Genomic DNA, 9,612 nt, shown 5'->3' with positions numbered 1-9,612 from the left:
AAGTCCCGCTGTGTCACCCAGGCTGGAGTGCAGTGGCGCAATCTTGGCTTACTGCAACCTCCGCCTCCCAGGTTCAAGTGATTCTCCTCCCTCAGCCTCCTGAGTAGCTGGGACTACAGGCGCGTACCACCACATTTGGCTCATTTTTGTATTTTTGGTAGAGACAGGGTTCACCGTGTTGTCCAGGATGGTCTCGATCTCCTGACCCCATGATCCACCCACCTCGGCCTCCCAAAGTGCTGGGATTACAGGCATAAGCCACCATGCCCGGCCTATTTTCCCATTTTTTAAGTAGGGAAATTGAGTTAGAAAAGGAAAGTGATTTATTCAATCATACAATTTTTTTTTTTTTTTTTTTTTTGAGATTGAGTTTCGCTCTTGTTGCCCAGGCTGGAGTGCAATGGCATGATCTCGGCTTACTGCAACCTCCGCCTCCCAGGTTCAAGCGATTCTCCTGCCTCAGCCTCCTGAGTAGCTGTGAATATAGCCGTGCACCACTATGCCTGGCTAATTTTGTATTTTTAGTAGAGATGGGGTTTCACCATGTTGGCCAGGCTGGTCTCGAACTCTTGACCTCAGGTGATCCTCCTCAGCCTCTCAGAGTGCTAGGATTACAGGCGTGAGCCACGACGCCCATCCTCAATCATACAAAACTATTAAAGAACCATGAGTAATATCCAACTTTCTTAATTTTTCCTTTTAAACTTTTTTCACAAATCAGTAATTATTGCTATCACACGATTGTTACTATACATTGAAAATATGAGTTTCACACCTAGTGGCTATATATGCACCATTCATATGGCATTATATTTTCTGTTACATTTAATTGACTGTTACATTTAATTGACTGTTAAAATTGACTGTTAAAAATTATCACTACCATATTCATTGAAAACCCATATTATCTTGAAAATATGAAGATAAACCATACTCTAAGATGTTCAGTTGCTCCCAGGCCGGGCACAGTGGCTCACACCTGTAATCACAACACTTTGGGAAGCCAAGATGGGTGGAATATCTGAGGTCAGGAGTCTCAGACTAGCCTGGCCAGCATGGTGAAACCGCATCTCTACTAAAAATACAAAATTAGCCAGGTGTGGTGGCGGGCACCTATAATCCCAGCCACTTGGGAGGCTGAGGCAGGAGAATCACTTGAACCCAGGAGGCAGAGGTTACAGTGAACTGAGATTGCGCCATTGCACTCCAGCCTGGGTGACAAGAGTGAAACTCTGTCTCAAAAAAATAAAAAATACAAAATAAATTCAATTGCTCAAAGCCTAATAATTTCTCTATCAAATGTGGGCTAAGTAAAAGATAGGACTGAACATTTGAGAAGCACTAAGATCTAGTTACAATAGAATGACATGGAGGGCAAGTATTCTAGTTCCAGAGCCCAGCAAGTTTGGGACTTAATCTTATTTCTACTCTCGTTATGCTATCCTGTCCAAACAAATTACTCTTGGTGGTAATTTGCTCGCTTGATAATAAAAAGTATGATATTCACCAAATAGCTTTTATTATACCTTATATCTGCTTTAAAACGTTGCTTTTTTGTTAACTTTTAAACAAGTGGCATCTCATAGGATAAAGCCCTAATTTCTAACCTTGCCACATGGAATCCTTAATAACTGACCCAAATCATTTAGGATTCTTTTGTTGCATGTGACAGAAAATCTAACTTACAATAGCTTAAGTACCAATGGAAACTTATTAACTAACGTGGTGGAAAAATTTAGGGGTAATTTGTCTTAGTTTTGCCTTGAGCAAGGGGCTGGATAGTGTCACTGGAACTTATTCCCCCTCTTCATCTCACAGTCTGTCTTCTGCATATTTTCTTTCACATACATTAGTGCTCTTTTCTTTTTAAATAGAGATGGAGTCTTGCTATGTTGCCCAGGCTGGTCTTGAACTCCTGGCCTCAAGCAATTCTCCCATCTCAGCCTCCCAAAGCGCTGGGATTACAGGAATGAGCCATCACACCTGGCCCAATTAGTGCTTACTCTTGCACTCACTTTATGTGTGTGTGTGTATATGTATACATATCAACTAGTAAATTCATATAAATAATAGTGTATTAATTACGTCAGTTACTATATGTTACTACAAGTTAATACTCATTATAAAGGGAACCACGTGGCCATTGTAAACATTTAAAGTGTTACAGAAGTACTTTATAAAGTACAAGTCCCCTTTCCCCCAGTACTTTTTCAATCCCACTCTAAATAGGCAACTACTAATATTGATACTGCTATTGTTCCACAAAACGTAGATCATAAACAAATGTCATACACACATGAATATATATTTGTTGTGATGTACATTATTTATTTAATAGTGTATCTTAGAAATTATTTTCTATATTATCAAATACTAATCTATATTATTATTTTTAATAGTGTTAGAGTTTTACATGGTATAAGTTTCCCATAATATATTTACCTCATCTCCTACTAATGGACATTTAGATAACTTCCAAGACTTCTTTCTTTTTTGACTATTACAACAATGATTAAGCAGCCTCCCTGTTCATATATCTCTGCATGCTTGTCATAATATTTCTCTAGATGCATATAGCATTTTAAAGGAAGAGATGATAAGGCTCAGTAACAGGCTTAGGGGCTTGATTTTTGTCAATTCAATCAAGAGTTGAATTGGGCGTTGGTTTATACTAATCAAATTTATAAAACTTTTCATCAGAAACCAGGATGCCACTTCATTAAATCACAGTAGCAGGTATAAGCTTATTTGAAAATGGAAATCCACTGTCCAGTGCACTGCTTTCTTGGTTACCAATTACCCAGTAACAAGAAAGTTGTCTAAGGCTGGGCGCAGTGGCTCACGCCTGTAATCCCAGCACTTTGGGAGGCTGAGGCGGGTGGATCACGAGGTCAGGAGATCGAGACCATCTTGGCTAACACGGTGAAACCCCGTCTCTACTAAAAATGCAAAAAAATTAGCTGGGCGTGGTGGTGGGCGCCTGTAGTCCCAGCTACTCGGGAGGCTGAGGCAGGAGAATGGCAAGAACCCTGGAGGCGGAGCTTGCAGTGAGCAGAGATAGCACCACTGGACTCCAGCCTGGGCAACAGAGGGAGACTCCGTCTCAGAAAAAAAAAAAAAAAGTAAGTTATCTAATAACCAGGTATTTTTAAATAAGGAGGTTAAATGCACTGAAAGGACTTTTTTCAAGGTGTGAAGGATTGAGTCATCCTTCTTCTTTTTTCTTTTTCTTTTGAGACGGAGTCTCTGTCACCCAGGCTGGAGTACAGTGGCACCATCTAGGCTCACTGCAACCTCCGCCTCCCAGGCTCAAGTCATTCCCCTGCCTCAGCCTCCTGAGTAGCTGGGATTACAGGCGCCCGCCACCACGCCCGGCTAATTTTTGTATTTTTAGTAGAGACAGGGTTTCACTATGTTGGCCAGGCTAGTCTTGAACTCCTGACCTCAGGTGATCCGCCCACCTCTGCCTCCTAAAGTGCTGGGATTACAGGCGTTAGCCACGGCACCTGGCTGAGTAATCCTTCTTCACTGTACTATCTCCCTGTCACACAGATTGCAATGTTCATATCCTCTGGTCAGGTACCATTTTGCTTGAACAGGGCTGGAGACATACTGACATAGTCTTACCTATCAGTTCTATTTTTTAAAAACAACTCTATAATGAACTTGCCCTTGTTACTTACAATATCAGTTTTTGTCATATCCTTTTGAGACTGGTAGTCCACTGTCCACTGGCTGGTTTCTTTAGAGGAAATTCTGTGCAGAGTTCATACCAGCCTACTCTTTTCTTTTCCTTAGTTCTTTCAGCTCCCAAAGGGGCTCAGGGGGCATGAGGAGCAATACTCCTTCTTCTTTTCATACTTTTAAATCTGTTTCTCAGCCACTTTGTCTCAAATGGAGGAATCGGTCATCAGGAACCCTTAGGCTTTTCACACTTTAAGTGGCAACCTGGAGGAGGAAAAGAGGACAGCTTCAGCTTTTAAGGGCTCTTGGCTCAAATTTCTACAAGAATGGTAAGGAAAGGGGTGGTTGTTTCAGTCATGAGTGATTATGTTCTCCAAGGCTAAACCTATAAATATTAAACGCCAATTTCATGGTGGTAAATGCCACCAAATTGGATTGCTTTTAAAACTACACATAACCCTGGCAAATATAATTTCGGTTCTTTTCTCACACTGCAGTATCCTTTTACTTACTCTATACTTTGACAGAGAAAGAATGGAACTAGCTTCATTTTGATTCATGAATGTTGTTTTTATTCTAAATGCCCCATGTGAGGGGAATGCAAATGGACACAAGATATATGCAAATTCTCTTGCATATCCAGAGAAGGCAAATGAGGCTTAGTTCTTAGATTCCTTGATCAGGCTCCCTGGGTGAGAAGGCTAAGGAAAGAGGTGTCTGTAACTAAATTACAGAGAACGTCATGTTTGAGAAGGGAGAGGAGAGATGTTGGCTGCCATACAGCTCCCAGCATTCCAGAACCTGCATATAAAAGTGAGTGCAGCTGCCAAGGCAAGTGAAGGAGCTCAATGAAAGCACCGCCTTCACTGGCATGAGGGCGCCCAGGGCACAGAATGCAATACAGCAAGATAAAATGGAATCTCCAACTTTCCTACTTCAGGTTTTGACTCCAAGTCTCTGCATAAATGTTTAAATCGCCAATTGCCTTTCTACCTCCCCGCTCTCTCTTTGACAATTCAGGCGGGACTACGGAGACATGAGCGAAGCTGAAAATTATGGGGAGCCAAAAACTCCCTCTAATTTCTACCATCAGTAAGTTTTAAATTTCTACTATCAGTAGTTGAGATAAATAATGTTTTGGTGCCTTAATTTTAAAATAATCAAAATTAGGGTGGGCTCAGTGGCTCATACCTGTGTTCCAGGCACTTTGGGAGGCTGAGGCAGGAGGATGGCTTAAGGTCAGGAATTTGAGACCAGCCTGGGCAACACAGTGAGACCCCCATCTCCACCAAAAAAACCAAAAAATTAGCCAGGCATGGTGGCCCCATGCCTAAGATCCCACCTACTTGGGAGGCTGAGGTAGGAGGATCTCCTGAGCCCAGGAATTTGAGGTTGCAGTGAACTATGATCTTGCCACTGCACTCCAGCCTGGGCAACAGAGTGAGACCCTGTCTCAAAACAAAAACCAAAAACAAGCAAACAAACAAAATATCAAAATTAGTGCAAAAAATCCATGATGAACAAAATATCAACATTTTAAATAAAGACAGAATTCTATCCTGCACTTGTAAGAGCCTCTCTCCAGTTGCCTCTCCTTAAACCTGATCCTGGTTCCAATAAAACTTTATTTGTAAAGCAGGTATCTAGCTGTAGTTTGCCTATTTGATTTTATAAGCTGTTGCATTAAAATGTTATTTATATTGATTACTGAGTGTTTTGGAGCCCTCTTCAATTTAGTGCCCAGGTGAGTGCTCACTTGCCTGACTCTAGTCCTGGCCTTGTTTCAACCCCTCCTTTTATTCTTTTTTAACCTTATGATGATTCTGTTTATGAACAAGCACTTGAACTTGACTTAATACAATGAGGGAATATGTAGGACATATGGTTTTTGCAGAGAGGTTTTTCTCATTTTCCACTTTTCTTTGCCTTCTTCCTCTGAAACCAGTTCCCTGGCAGAGCCTCCTTAATTGTCCTTTTCTGCCCTCTTGTTGCTTCACTTCTCTTTTTCCAAACGATGTCTTCTAAACTTCTTAGTCCCAGCTATTTGAGTTCAGAACCCGACAGCTTTATCTGTCATTTCAAAAAGCCCTATCAACTGCTGTACTGATTGTAGACAATGAGTAGGAAAGAGAACTTTACTCTGCTTGTGACACAGGTTCTGTTGCCTGGATAAGGTTCATGCACAGGGTAGGCTAAGATGGTCTACTTAGAAGAATGGACTTTGTGGATATGCCATGACAAAGATGTGTCAAAATAACCCTGAAGTACTTATTCCTGTGCTGCATTTGATAATAGAGGATTTATTAATATTCTTTACTTTGGGGTGCCTTATCATTTATATTCTGTTCTAGATTTGTATTACAGCAGAGTAACGTCATAAGTACTATTTGAAAATTATTTACATTCAACTATATATATAGTCAATGAGAAAGAGAGAGGAAAAGAGAGGAGGGAGAATTTAAATTTTGAAGATAAATCTTCATCCATCCCCCTAAATGAGGATATATCTTAGAGTGAGCATAAGAAGGGAGATGTGAATCTGTTGTTTCCTTACAAATCTGAGTCTACAGAAGTGCACTTTATGAGCAATTTAAGGAATTTTGGGGATAATTAGCCTATCTTTAGTTTTTTTTCCTTTCATGTTGATTTAGGAACCAACCCTCTGTTAGATACTGTACTCCACTGTACGGTAATGTATGATTGTTGCTACTGTGTTTTAAGAGTGTTTTTCAATTGTTTAGTGGATTTGAATTATCTTCACCCAACTAAATTGATCTTGTGTGAAAGAAAATGTGAGGTCACAGCTATCATACAATGTTACACTTAACCTTGTCTTCTCAGGGCTTGCAGAGGGCACCAGTTAAGACCATGAGCTTCAGGAGTAGACCGCTTGGGTTCAAATTCTAACTCTGCCACTTATTAGTCGAGTGGCCTTAGACAAATTTCTTACTGAGCCCCAGTTTTTCTCATCTGTAAAAGGGGGATAATAATAACACCGACCTTATAGGATTATTGGGAAGATTAAGTGAAATAATACATGTAATGTACTTAGCCAGTGCCTGATGTTGAGTAAATATTCAATAAGTATTCGCTGTTATTATATTAGGTCTGGGGTTGCCTGCTGCATAGCAAATCTGCAGTTTGAGAAGTTGCCACTACAAATAGTGACCCTGGGCTATGATGGTAAGGTCCAAACAGTCAGGCTTCTTTCTAAAGATATCTAGTCAGCATGTAATTCCAATTTGTTATGAGTTTTTTCCATAATAATGTGTTTGGTAAATTTACAGATTGAACACAAAGACGATGTGATACACTTAGACCATAATGTTAAGAAATAGACTTAAGTAAAGTTTGGGTCACTTTTTAATTTCTTCTAACAGTTATCAACTGCTTTTTAGTTCCTGGTTGTATTTCCAGGTGTTAATAGGAAATAATCTTCTTCCCGCCCTTAACCAAATTGCTTTCCTTGTTTAAAACACAGCTTTGGCAATGGTGCTGAAAGATTTTAGCAGCTTGGCAAAAAAAAAAAAGACCATACAAGCAGTTTGCTCATTCTCTTATCTGGTTGGTGCTCAATCCTCATTTCATCAGATTTCTTAAGGAGAATTATTTTATTTCTCTTCTCTTGGTTAAAAACTTACAGAAAAAGATAAAAAGAGAATTGTGACTATGTTGTGCACATACCCCCGACTTTTTTTTTTTTTTTTTTTTTTGAGACAGTCTTGCTCTGTTGCCCAGGCTGGAATGTAGTGGTGTGATCTCAGCTCACGGCAACCTCCACCTCCCAGGTTCAAGCAATTCTCCTGCCTCAGCTTCCCGAGCAGCTGGGATTATAGGCGTGTGCCACCATGTCTGGCTAATTTTTGTATTTTTAGTAGAGATGAGGTTTCGCCATGTTGGCCAGGCTGGTCTCGACTTCCTGACCTCAGGTGATCCTCCCACCCCGGCCTCCCAAAGTGTTAGTATTACAGGTGTGAGTTACCGCATCCAACTGGACATCCCCTTTCCTAATCAAGGGCTTCCTTTGCAGCCTTAAGCTGAGAAATCCCATAGCTTCCTTTATTCCATTCTAATAATTGCTTAATATTATTATAATTAGTTTCTCTAGAGCAGGGATTGGCAAACAACAATTCACATGCCTGCCGCCTGTTTTTGCAAATGAAGTTTTATTGGAACACAGCCATGCCAATTTGCTTACCTATTGTCTATGGCTGCTTTCCTGCTACAATGATAGAGTTGAGTACTTCCAACAGAGACCATATAGCCCACAAGCTTAAAATATTTACTATCTGGTTTTTCAAAAAAAAGTTTATGGACCCATTGTTCTAGAGTGTGTCTTTCAGCTTTGTATTAACTATCTATTGCTGAATAAAAAAAATTACCCCCAAATAATAATGTGAGATAATAAATATTTGTGTGGGTCAAGAATTCAGTAGCTTAGCTGGGCGGTTCTGGCTCACAGTCTCTCATAAAGTTGCAGTCAAGATGTTGGCCAGGACTCCAGTTATGTGAAGGCTTGACTGGAGTTGAAGGATCCACTTCCAAGAAGGCTTACTCACATGGCTGTTAGTAGAAGGCCTTAGTTCATTGCTGACAGTGGGCAAGAGGTCTCAGATCCTTGCCATGTGGACCTCTCCTTGGGGCTACGTGAATGTTCTTACCACATAGCAGTTGTTTTTCCCCAGCACAGGTGATTTGACAGAGAACAAGGAGAAGACTTTCTCACTTTTTATGATCTAGTCACAGAAGTCATCCTTGTTTACGTTGTACTTTGTTAGAAGAAAATTGCCAAGTACTGCACACATTCAAAGAAAGGAAAATTAAGCTCCACCCTTTTTTTTTTCTTTCTTTTTTTTTTTTTTAATGAGACAGGATCTCACTCTATTGCCCACGTTGCCCATGCTGGAGTGCAGTGATGTGATCACAGCTCACTACAGTCTCCACCTCCTGCGCTCCGGTAATTCTCTTATCTCAGCCTCCCAAGTAGCTGGGACTATAGGCATGCACCACCATGCCTGACTAATTTTTTTTTTTTTTTTTGAGGTAGAGTCTCACTCTGTCACCCAGCCTGGAATGTAGTGGCACGATCTTGGCTCACTGCAACCTCCATCTCCTGGGTTCACGCCATTCTCCTGCCTCAGCCTACTGAGTGGCTGGGACTTCAGGTGCCCGCCACCACACCCGGCTAATTTTTTTTTGTATTTTTAGTAGCGATGGGGTTTCACCATGTTAGCCAGGATGGTCTCGATCTCCTGAACTCGTGATCTGCCCTCTTTGGCCTCCCAAAGTGCTGGGATTACAGGCGTGAGCCACCACACCCGGCCATGACCGACTAATTTTTTGTATTTTTTGTAGAGACAGGATTTTGCCATGTTACCCAGGCTGGTTTTGAACTCCTGGGCTCAAGCAATCCTCCTGCCTGGGCCTCCCAAAGTGCTGGGATTACAGGTGTGAACCATGGTGCTTGGCCAATCTCCACCTTTTAAAGGAAAGAGCATCAAATAATTTATGGACATTCAAAGCAAATTACTATTTGTTACTAGTTGTGAGATTTTTATCAAGTCACTTATCTTACATAAGACTCAGTTTCCCCAACTGTAAATTGGGGATATGAATGTGTACCTTATAGAGTTGTTAATGGTATTTAATGAGCTTATTTATACAAAATGTCTGTCTTAGAGTAAGGGCTGAATAATTACAGTGATATTACTATTATTGCCATTGTCATTATTATTATTTTTGTAGTGTAGCTTATACAGCATAGGACCTTGCAAGGTGTTTGAGTGGACCTTATGGCTATTATTAATCCTATAGCCAAGATATGTCTCTCATAGTACACTACATATTTTTTCACCTCTGCTTCTCCGGTGTGTATAATAGTGCCTGGCTCATATTAGGTTCTCAATCAATGTTTGCTAAAAGAGCAAA

This window comes from Papio anubis, chromosome 5 (assembly GCF_008728515.1).
Source record: "Papio anubis isolate 15944 chromosome 5, Panubis1.0, whole genome shotgun sequence".
In the NCBI taxonomy this organism is placed as follows: Eukaryota; Metazoa; Chordata; class Mammalia; order Primates; family Cercopithecidae; genus Papio; species Papio anubis.
This window is presented reverse-complemented; position numbering follows the sequence as displayed.